The 12,160-nt window shown below is 40.9% G+C and overlaps 1 protein-coding gene across 1 annotated transcript in view; it reads left to right on the top strand.

Annotated features, from left to right (window-relative positions):
- The window catches only part of LOC138760692 (synaptojanin-2-like), a 203,460-nt gene extending 192,991 nt beyond the window's left edge, over positions 1 to 10,469 (top strand). The window contains exon 28 of the transcript XR_011355814.1: positions 10,404 to 10,469. The gene's annotated coding sequence lies outside the window, so the exon portion shown is untranslated. The remainder of the gene's footprint in view (positions 1 to 10,403) is intronic.
- The last annotated feature ends 1,691 nt before the right edge of the window (positions 10,470 to 12,160 follow it).

Here is a 12,160-nt window from a genome sequence, read left to right on the forward strand (position 1 = left end):
ACAAGGCTCGACGTTGGGAATGCAGCTATTTACAATATACGTTAATGATTTAGATGAAGGGATTAAAAATAACATTAGCAAGTTTGCAGATGACACAAAGCTGGGTGGCAGTGTTAAATGTGAGGAGGATGTTATAAGAATGCAGGGGGACTTGGACAGGTTGGGCAAGTGGTGAGTGGCAGATGCAGTTTAATGTGGATAAATGTGAGATTATCCACTTTGGTAGCAAGAACAGAAAGGCAGATTACTATCTGAATGGTGTCCTTGTTCATCAGTCACTGAAACTAAGCATGCAGGCACACCAGGCAGTGAAGAAAGCTAATGGCATGTTGGCCTTCATAATAAGGAGAGAAGTATAGGAGCAAAGAGGTCCTTCTGCAGTTGTACATGGCCCTGGTGTGACCACACCTGGAGTATTGTGTTCAGTTCTTGTCTCCAAGTTTGAGGAAGGACATTCTTGCTATTGATGGAGTGTAGCTTAGGTTCACAAAGTTAATTCTCAGGATGACAGGACAGTCATATGATGAAAGATTGGAGCCACTGGGCTTGCATACACTGGGATTTAGAATGATGAGATGATATCTGATTTAAACATATAATATTATTAAGGGATTGGACACACTAGAGGCATAAAACATGTTCCTGAGGTTGGGAGAGTCCAGAACCAGAGGTCATAGTCTAAGAATGAGGGGTAAAAGTTTTTCCTCAACTCCATTTAGAACGGAGTTGAGGAAAAACTTCTTCACCCAGAGAGTTGTGGATCTATGAAATACACTACCTCAGAAGGCATTGGAGGCCAATTCTCTGGATGCTTTCAAGAAAGAGTTAGATAGAGCTCTTAAAGATAGTGGAGTAAAGAGATATGGAGAGAAAGCAGGAACAGGTTACTGATTGTGGATGATCAGCCATGATCACAGTGAATGGCAGTGCTGGCTCAAGGGGCCGAATGGCCTACTCCTGCACCTATTGACTATTGAGCTGAAATTTAAGTTCCAGGTCTAATGCTTTGGCTATTCCTGCTCTGTCCAGAAGCTGATCTCTCTCTCTCATGATGAGATATGCATCTCCACAACTTGCACCACAACTTCCGTGACATACCTATTTCTTCAAAGGAAATGCCCTTAAGCACACAAAGTGAACAAAGTACGTCTTATCAATTCTGTGTCGGTCAACATGCAAGTTGATCCCATGATGGGATTTTTAATGAAGGTACTCTAAATGAAATAATTGTTTGTTCACCATGCACTGTTGAATGAAATACCTTTTTGGAAAGCTTGTTATCATTGCAAACATTCTGCAGTTTTAATTTAGGAGGTGTTTAAACAATCACCTTGATTGACAGCCTGAACAGTTGTCAAGGCAACAGCAAAGGTGAGGGCAGCCAGGTTGTAAGGCTGATTACAGTTGCCAGGTCTCCATGAATAAATTGGTCACATAAAGTCATGATTTGCTGACAGCTGGTTTACAATTATCATTTGGAGGTTTCATGAAAAATTGAACAGATTGCCCTTCTGACTACCTTATGTCTGCTGGATTTCATTAAGACAGTAAATCCCACCCAGCTCATCAATATATTCATATGACCAGCAGACTCATCCTGTCTTTCTTTAAAGGTTCAGCATCAGTGCACTATTTCAATTTGTAATTTTCAGGTCCCCAACCTGGACAAAATTAACCTGTCCTGGGGAATTAATCGCATTTAATTTTTCACTATTTGGGTCAAGAAAATAATCATTCTGATAATTGGGGACAGTAACAAGGACTATCACTTTGCTTTAGGCGCTGCCTTCTGCATGAAGTCAAAAGCCAAGACCAATAATAATGGACAACAAATATTTTCAAATGTTTGCTTCTTGGAAAAACAAATGGGGATTATGATAGATAACTTCAAGCTGAACACCAAGATAACTTCAGATTTGCTGGATCTTGATGAAAGTTGGAGAGAAATTAAATGAACTTTATTGAATTTTGTATATTTGATCACATACAATCGAAGGATTGGAGGGTAGTTTATGTTGTTCCTCTGTTTAAAAAAGGTTCTAAAAGTAAACTGGGTCTTTTCGGCCTGTGAGTCTGACATCAATGGTAGGTAAATTAATGGAAAGTGTTCTTAGAGCTGGAATATACAATTATTTGGATGGACAGGGTCTGATTAGGAGTAGTCAACATGGTTTTGTGCATGGTAGATTATGTTTAACAAATCTTAGAATTTTTTTGAGGAGGTTACTAAGAAGGTTGATGAAGGAAAGGCTGTGGATGGTGTCTATATGGTTCTGCATAAGAGTTAGTTAGGAAGGATCAATCATTAGGTATTAATGTTGAAGTAGTGAACTGGATTCAACAATGGTTGGATGGGAGTTGCCAGAGAGTAGTGGTGGAAAATTGCTTGTCAAATTGGAGGCCCGGTGACTAGTGGAGTGCCTCAGGAATCCGTACAGGGGCTATTATTGTTTGTCATATATATTAATGATCTGGTTGATAGGGTGGTGAATTGCATTTAGTAAGTATGCAGATGACACTAAGATTGACGGTGAGGTATGTTTTCAAAACTTGCAGTGGGACATATGCCAGTTAGAGGAGTGGGCTGAAAGATGGCAGATGGAGTTTAATACTGATAAATGTGAGATGCTACACTTTGGTAGGATTAGTCAGCAAAGGCCGTACATGTTAAACGGTCGACAATCGAGGAGTGCCGTAGAACAAAGGGATTGAGGAATTCTGGTACATCATTCCCTGAAAATGGAGTCACATGTAGATAGGGTGGTGAAGAAAGTTTTTGGTATGTTGGCCTTCATAAATCAGAGTATTGAGTACAGGAGTTGGGATGTCATGTTGAAATTCTATTGTTGTATTGAAATTGTTGAGGCCAAATTTGGAACAATGTGTGCAGTTTTGGTTGCCGAATTATAGGAAGGGTATCAACAAAATAGAGAGAGTGCAGAGAAGATTTACAAGAATGTTGCCTGGGTTTCAGGGTTTGAGTTAAACAGGCTACAACTTTATTCCCTGGAGCATAGAAAATTGAGGGATGATTTGAAATTATGAGGGGGACAGATAGAGTAAATGTGGACAGACTTTTTCCATTGAGAGTGGGGGAGATTCAAAGAAGAAGACATGGATTGAGATTGAATGGGAAAAGTATAGGGGAAACATGAGGGAGAATTTTTTCATTCAGAGGGTGGTGGGAGTGTGGAATGAGCTTCTGGCCAAAGTGGTAGATGCGGGCTCGATTTTAATATTTAAGGAAAAGTTAGATAGGTATATGGACAAGAGAGGTATGGAAAGTTTTATGGGCTGGGTGCAGGTCAATGGAACTAGGTGGGAGAAGGTGTTTGGCATGGACTAGAAGGGCTGAACTGGCCTTTGTCTGTGCTGTAAATGTTATATGGTTATATGACGCTGACACATTGTGTTAGTTCAACTGATCTAAAAATGTTTTGCCATTGACTTTCATTTGTACTCATCATCTGAATCTTCTCATGTCAGAGTCCAACAATAGTCGGCCAGCATTGATGCTTTCCAATTGCCCTGATGCCACTTTTAAATGATCCCAATATTCTGGTGAGACCTTTCACCATGTTTGTCACTGACTGCACCAAGTTCAGCAGGGAAGACATCCAAGAACAAATGCAGAAAAAGAATTTTCAATGACACATTGCACTTCATGGTTTTGTATTCTTGAAGCATGTTAAAAATATGATGGGAAATTACAAAAATAGGTTATATATAAAAAAAAGTGGTATGTCATAGGTAACACAGGTGATTTTTAAGGTGATTTTTGTGATCAGCTGCCCAAAATCCATAAAATACAGTCAAAAGTGTTCAAGAACCAAAATCTTTGCTGTAATTAATCATGGTGGGTTAGCTGCATCAAAGGTATGACAAGTGGGAGACAAGGCAGGGTAACATCACTCTTTCACCCTGGGATAATTAGTTACTATTTGTGCAAACTTTGTAGAAACTGGCCCCCATCTGCCAGCATAATCCTCGCTTCAAAAAAATGTACATATTCTGCGAGGTATCTTGAGAATACAAAAGACAAATTACAAATACAAAAGCTTTCACCTTTGATTTGCTTTGATTGAACTGGTTGAAGCAGTTATAAAAGACAATGTGGCACATCATCCCATTGTTTCTGATGATCACGGCTGTGAAATGTGCTGAGTGTGGACATTTTATTAAGCTCTTTCACTGTTTGATGACTGGATTGTTTCCATATTGTGCACGTCTTAAAATGTGGCGAGTGCAAAGAGACAGGAAATTTCTGCTGCACACATTTCCTGCAACAGGACTGGCCAACAAAAACTGTGAAGGATCATAAAACTTCTTAAAGGATGACTGATTTAAAGTCTCATGATAAAAATTGGATAATTATTTAAATGCAAATTATTCAGAGTAGAGTTCTGAACACAAATATTTTGAACCTGCAATGAACTATTTTACCTGTCCAGAATGTTAAAGTGTGAGAACTTGGCTTGTATTTGAATCTGGAACAAACTTGGGAAAGTTCATAGGCTATGTTTTCCAGAGAGCTACTTTATGATTTTTTTTTAAATCGCAGTTTTGATGCCCTCATTTCACGCAAGCATTCATAGAGTAGACCCATGTGACGTGGTTTAGAAGTCAAATTCAGAAATGAAATGTTGGAGGCAGTGTTAAAAAAAAGTGACAGCTCTCTTTGTGAAACAAAAAAAACCATTGCTATCTCTGAAAAGAGAGAGAAACCAACATGGTCGCAACATTTTCTGCAGAACTTTATGAGGCCCAAGAGCCCTATTTCTCAGCCATAGGAAAAAGAATCCTGCTGCCAACAATAAAAAAGAGAAGACACATTTGCATTTGCAGACTGCTTTCCTTGGCCTTGTGCTTTTCATAAAATACAGTACTTTTCAAGAAGTCAGCGCTGCTGTGTTGGAAATACAGAAACTAATATGTACTCTGCAAAGTCCCACAAAGACAAAAATGACAAAACTATGTGTGTGCTTTGTGCTGAACCGTTGTATTCCTGATTACCTGGCTCCGCCTGTGGCCTCTCCCTCTTTTGACCTTATATAAAGCCTCCAGCACATTGACCCTTCTCCAGAAAGCCCGGGTCACGGCACAGGATGAGGACCTTGTCCATTGTGAATATAAATCTGTAGATCAGGGACTCAGTCTCAGCCTCTCGAGTTATTTACTGTGCGACATGCTCCAAATTATTGAATAAATGTTGGCAATGGCATCAGAAACCCTTCTGCCTTTATTCAAAGCACTGTCCTATGTCCACAGGAGACGGCAAACAGATTCAGTTTAATATTTCATTTTGGGCACATCTGAGATACATTTGTATTGCACTCACAACTTGGTGCCCATGAATCACATTGGGTTGAGTCACAGATGCATCAGAAATCAAGGTAAGGAATTGGGAACAAAATTCAACACAGTCACACATTGTGCATTGCCACCCATCCACACATTTTTCTTCATGAACACCTTTACAAGCAATCATTCCATTTTATTGCACACACCTTCATTAACAACGCCCTCACAGCCAAATCTTCTACTTCCTGCATCTACCACACATTCACCCCCGTCCACGTGTCATATCAATCCCGATTCTCAGCTCTTGGCCACAAATGATTCTCAAATACATGAAGGTGCCACATCCATTCCATTCACCTGACACCCCTTTCAATGAATGTGGCAAAGCTGGCTCTCCAATATTTGTTGAACAGCCTGCAAAAGACAGTCGACACTTGGACAAGTGCAAGGAGTGGATGCAAAGGCCAAATAGAAAGATAGTTTAAAAGTCAGAGGGCGAGGCTTCACGCACATGTAGCAGACAGTGAGATTACTTGCACATTGAAGCAGGTTTCAGCATTAAAATCCCATCTCAAAGCATCACTTAAAATATTTCAACATTTTGTCAAGTACAATTTTGAATTATTTTTGTTCCCGACACATGAATATGTAGAGAAGTGAGGGAAATAGAAATTGTGCAAATGGCAGAGATTTTATTCAAGTTGGCATCATGGTCAGCCCAGACATCCTGCACTGCACACTTCTATGTTCTTGCATTTCTATTTGAAAATCCGTGGCCTACACTGACCAAACCACATTAATCTCTTGCACCATCACCAAATGAACAGGAGTTCACAACTGACAGGAACTTCACAGAAGACCTCATTCCAGTTGAGGACACAGTCCAGATGTGTTGGCAACAGTAAAACATGAAAGTCTGCAGACACCATGGTTGAAGTAAAAACAAGTTTCCTTTATATAGCAAAAATAAAGATACATAATCAATTTTTTGGGCATGAGCCCTCCATCAAGTTAAATAGTCGGCAGACGTCCAAATAAATGGGTAAGGGGGAGGCATGGTCGCAACGGTAGGAGGTAATAGGTGGAGAAGGGAGGGAGGGCACAGAAGAAAGCAAGGGGAGGAAGGATGGTTAGGTGAATAGAGAGGGAAGGGGGTGGAGAGCTGACAGGGGAAAAGGAAAGGGAGAGGGGAAGGAGAGCAGGGGACCAGAAATCGGAAAAGTTGATATTAATACCATCCTGCTAGAAAGTGCCCAGAGAAAAAATCAGGTGTTTCTCCAATTTAAAGGTGGTCCTGGTGGGATAGTACGAGGCCATGAACAGATGTAAGAATATGGGAATGTAACACAGAACTGAAATGGTCTCCGTCACTGGTGCGGACAGGGCAAAGAGGCTCAAAAAGCAATCTTCCAGTCTGCTCCCAATCTTCTCACTGGAGAGAAAGCCACAAAGGAAGCACTGGATGTTTGAGGCCCTGGATTGTGATAAGGGAGGAAATGGGTGAAAGTGTTGAACCGAATTGAGCAGTGAATGTAATGAGTGGTGACATTGCTCAAACATGCCAGTGGAAAGGTTCACTCTTCTTCACAACTTGCTGACATCAGGGACAGAGAGGGGCAGGGCAGATGTATAGGAAATGGAGGAGATGTGGGTAAGGGCTGAGATGATGGTGGTAGAGGGGAATACATTTTTTTTGAAGAAGGAAGACATCTCTAATGATCTGGAATGGAAGATCTCTTCCTGGGAGCAGATGCAATGGAGATAGAGGAATTGAGAAAAATAAATAGAATCCTTTCAGGGACTAGGATGTGAAGAGGTTTAGTCGAGGTAGTTTTGGAAGTTGGTGGATGTGCAGTGCAGAAAATGTCTATAAAAGGTTTGTCTTCTGAGGTGGAGACAGAGAGACCAAGAAAGGGGAAAGCATCACTAGAGATGGACCAAGTGAATTTGAGATTGGGATGAAAGTTAGCAGACAAAGTTGACAAGAACATCACAGGTGCAGGAATCAGCTCCAATCTCATAGCCAATATAGCAAAGGAAGAGTTGAGGAGCCCTGCATGTGTAGGCTTGTAATATAGATTGCTCCACATAACCAACAAAAAATGCAGACATAGCTGGGACCCATGTGGTTCCCCATGGCTCCCCCTTTGACTTGGAGAAAGTGGAATGAGTCAAAGGATAGGTTATTGAGATGAGAACAAGTCATGCAAGACCGAAGAGGGTGGTGGAGGAGGGGGACCGGTTGAGAAAGAAACAAAGGACTTTGAGACCTTCAGCATGGGGGATGGAGGTGTACAGAGATTGGATGCCCATAGAAAAAAATTAGGTGTACAGAGAATTTGAAGTTGTTGAAATGATGGAGGGCATGCGAGGTATTTCAGATGTAAGAAGGGAGGGAATGGACCGGTGTGGGGGGGGGGGGGGGGGGTGGGGGGAAGGGTGGAATAAAGGCACCATAAGATGATACCAGTTCAGTGAGGCTTTCTGTGCCTGCCAATTCAATTTTCCATTTCACTGCAACTCTGACCTATTGTATGGTCACAGGGCAAGCTTGAGGGAGATCACCACATTGAGCTACCATGTTCATTGTAGCCTTATGAACTTAACTTGGTTTTTTTTTAATTCCTTTTTTAGTGAAAGATAGGCAATCTGACCTGCTGGCCACATCAATTTGCTCTGCATTTTGCACCTCCTACATTCTTTTGTGTCATTCTCCAACTGTTCCCATCCAATTATTGACTAGACAACCCCTTTTATTGCTTATCCCCAAGGTCGCCTTGGTTATAGGTCGGCATAGTTAGCATAACGATTAGCGCAATGCTGTTCCAGCACCAGTGACTGGGACCAGGATTTGGATCCTGCGCTGACTCTAAGGAGTTTGTACATTTTCCCCATGTTTGGGTTGGTTTCCTCCAGGTGCTCCAATTTCCTCCCATCGTTCAAAATGTAGTGGGGTCGTAGGTCAATTGGGTGTAATTGGGCAGCATGGGCCGATGGGCTGTTACCGTGCTGTATGTCTAAAGTTAAAATAATTAAATTTTAAACATTTACCCTGACAAAGGCATCCCCATCCTCCCTGCTCGTTAAAAATAACTTTTTTGCCTTCTTCCCAATTCGGATTACTGCTATCCAACCTGAAATGTGTCTCTTCTCCTCCTCCCACAGATGCGACCTGACCTGCTGAATGATTCTGGCATTTTCTATTTTTAATGTAAAAATCTGTATCTGGGTGATTAAACAAAGTCTTCCTCTTTAAACTCCATTCTTATGATTTATTATGATATTTCTTGTCTCTGGGTGCATTTCTGTCCTTTGGTAATGTTTCCATTATATTTCCCTCTAATCTACTGGTTAAGAGAATGCTCTATAATTCTCAGTATTTCACACCAAAAGAACAACATCTAGGCAACATTCTAGCTTGGTTTAATCATTGGGAAATCAAATTTCCTGTCCAATTTTACTGCATTAAAGGAACAACATGAAGAAAAATTCCTGATACCTAGAGGATGAATGTTCATCTCCTGGAGGGAATAACCACCCCTCCTTGACATGTGATTGAGCTGAATTTCCTACCTGGAAGATCCTGGACCACTGACCAACATGTGAACCAAATTGGCCATGCAAACGTTATGTTAGCTAGAACAGGTCAAGATTTGGGCCTGTGCTTGCAACTAGCTTATGACCTGGCATCTCAAATCTTTTCCTCTCGCTCTAAGCGCCATCAGAAGTGTCACAGAATATGGAGATGTACAGCAATGAGCTGGATTGACACTACATCCCAATGACATCAATGTTTAAATATTTCAGTGCTTACCAGGTAGACCATCTTTAGAGTGTGTAGCATCAATATGCAAACCAATAACTTCAAGCAATGCAAACTGCAACAGCTGGAAGGACAATAGAAATAAATAAGTGGAAACATTATTCTCTCAATTTTTTTGCAAACTGCTATGTTAACCATGCCACCTTGGTTTGACACTGGATAAATAGTCAAGAAAGACAAACACATTGCAAGGATTTGGAGAAGGTGGGTGAAAGGGAATAAATGGATGGCTCTTCAAAATGCCAGTGCAGACCATGAGTCAAACACTCTCATTTTGTCCTTTGACACTTTGCCACAGATCACTATTTCTTCAGGATTTGTGGGTCAGTGAAGATCTGAATCCTAGTTTCTTTGCAATAATAAGACTACTTTCACCTTTCAGATTGCAGCCATTCAAATTGACTCACCCCAACCACATCAAAAGCAGTAAGCAACAAGTAGCATTCATTCGCCCTACAAAACCCCATTAAATCCCAAGAACAAATGACTGAAATGGTCGGCATCAGGATGGTTTCTTTTACATTCAAAAGAAATAAACAGATTAAAGTGGTTTACAATAGGTTTAAGTAAAATAAATAGAGGAAGATTTATTTTGACCAATACTGACCTTGCAAGAGATTTGATGTTGTATTCAAATTCCCCTTGCTGCAATTTTCCAAGGTAAACAAACTTGATTAAAAAATATGTAATTGGCTGTTTGGATTGGGAAAGATGGCAGACAGAAAGATTGTAAGACCAATAAAATAAATACCAAGTCATTTCCTGGCTTCTGACAGTAATGAACACCAATGAAAGGGCATGAACAAAGCACAATATTAACACACAATTCTCTTGGAGGGATGCCAACACTGAGAGATTTTTGGGCTTGAACAGGTCATCCTCAGCAGAAAGCCAAACCACATTAATATCAAGCAACCAACTTATTGCTCCTGTCATATTTGGACAAGCGGCTTGCACGTTTAATCAAAACAAATTTAGGGTTTCTTGCCTCTCCAGCTCTGACAGACCCACAATGTTGGACAAGCTGGGCAGTGGTGGTGTAGGAACAGGCTGTGGTGACAATCAGGGAACATTGTTCTCCTTTGTTCCATGACATTTGAAATGGTTTCACCAACAAGTGATATCATTGGCAAGAAGTTGGATACAAAACCAGTTGTGAAATGGATGTTAATATGCACAAACCTTCACCTGACAAGCATCTTAAAATGAACTTACGAGGCCTGGCAAGGTCTGGAAGGTGGAATTCACACTTACAACTCCAATTCTTGTCTTTCTACAGAGAGATTCATCAGCTAATTAAGATGTGGTTGGAAACTACAGGGGAGAAAACCTAAGCGTGGTGGTGGTAACTGTTATGTTTCTTTTATTACAATAAAGAAAACTTTTTACTTAAAACATTTATATTTATTAGCTAAGCAAACAGCACTAATAACAGAATGCACCTCATAAGAAGGCATCCATCTTGAATCTACCCAAGATGCAACAGCCTTCCCAAGATGCAACATGCCTCAGATGTTACACACTCCACCTCCTGGTGGTAGCACTCTATCACTACATCCCCTTTCCTTCAGATGTTTAATCTAACATGACACACTAATACAGTATTCTTTCAGTTTAAAGTTCAACACAAACATAACAAGAGCATCAGCACCACAAACTTTTAAGTGTGGAGTTCTTTTTCTTTTATAGATTCAGTCAGTCAGGTGCTTTGACAACTCGTGTGGATCTTCTTAACACAGCTGCTTGTGTCACCTCTCCAGGTCCACCACTACTGGTCCACCACTGTCTAGTATGGGTGGTGTTTCCTCTGTTTCTGTAAGGCTGTATCCTTTACATTTATCTGCTCCTGCAGTATCTCTGGCGCTTTCTTCGATTCCTCCTAAGTATTAGACCCTCCTCTGTTCTGACAGGGTAGGATATTGGATTTACTTCTCCCAGACAGTAGCTTTTCTGTCCAAAGTGTTGGAATCTATGAGTCTCACTGTGTCATGTTGTGCCCGTGGCCCTAAGCTTCTCACTGACTTGTCATAGTTTGCCTTTTGTCTCCCTCACAGATGCTTTTGTTTCTGTTTGACAGCTCTGTTCTTGTTTGGGTCTGCTGAGTAGGGAAGTGTGATGCGTAGTCTACGTCCCATCAGAAGCTCAGCAGGTGACATGGTTCAAGTGGTGACTCAATAGAGCTAGATACAGATCTGAGCCACTGTCTAGTGCTTTCTTGAACAACTGTTTAACTATGTGAACTCCTTTCTCTGCTTTGTCATTTGACTGTGGTTGCAGAGGACTTGAAGTCACATGTTGGAAATCATACTCTTCTGTAAAATTCTGGAATTCTCTACAGCTGTAGAGGTCCATTGTCACTGTAGACAATTTGAGGAATTCCATGTCTTGCAAAGATTGATTTCATATATTGGATCACACAAGCTGCAGACATGTTTGATAGATAATCAATAACCAGCAAGTAATTCTTTCCATCCATGTGGAACAGATCAATCCAAACTTTCTCCCATGGTTCTGCTGGTACGTCAGTTATTATTATGGGTTCCTTTGTCTGCTTTGTGTGATGTTTCAAACAGGTCTTAAAGGTTGAAACCATCCTGGTCAATAAACAACAGTTTTGCCCTCCTTTTGTATTTTTCCATTTTCAGGTGCCCCTCATGCACCCTTTTCAGCATCTCTTGTCAAAATGATTGAGGAATGACAACTCTACTCTATCTGAGTAGAAGCCCATTGACACCACTCAGCTCACCTCCAATGCCATTCTAGGCCATTCTTCATTCAGATTCTTGATGACCTTCTGTAGAACTGTGTCTTTTTCCATTTTAGCTGTAGTCTGCTTGGATTTCATGTCAGATACAGAAAGAGATTCAGTGATCAGATTCACATGGAGATTCCCACCTGTCTCTGTGGAACTCTCATTGTGTGCTTCATTCTGTATTGTTGCCCTGGATAACACATCAGCCAACACAATAAGTTTCTCTGGTACATACACCAATTCAAACTCATAACATTGTAGCTTCATCATCAGTCTTTGGATTC

The sequence above is a fragment of the Narcine bancroftii genome, chromosome 4 (genome assembly GCF_036971445.1).
Source record: "Narcine bancroftii isolate sNarBan1 chromosome 4, sNarBan1.hap1, whole genome shotgun sequence".
Lineage (NCBI taxonomy): Eukaryota > Metazoa > Chordata > Chondrichthyes > Torpediniformes > Narcinidae > Narcine > Narcine bancroftii.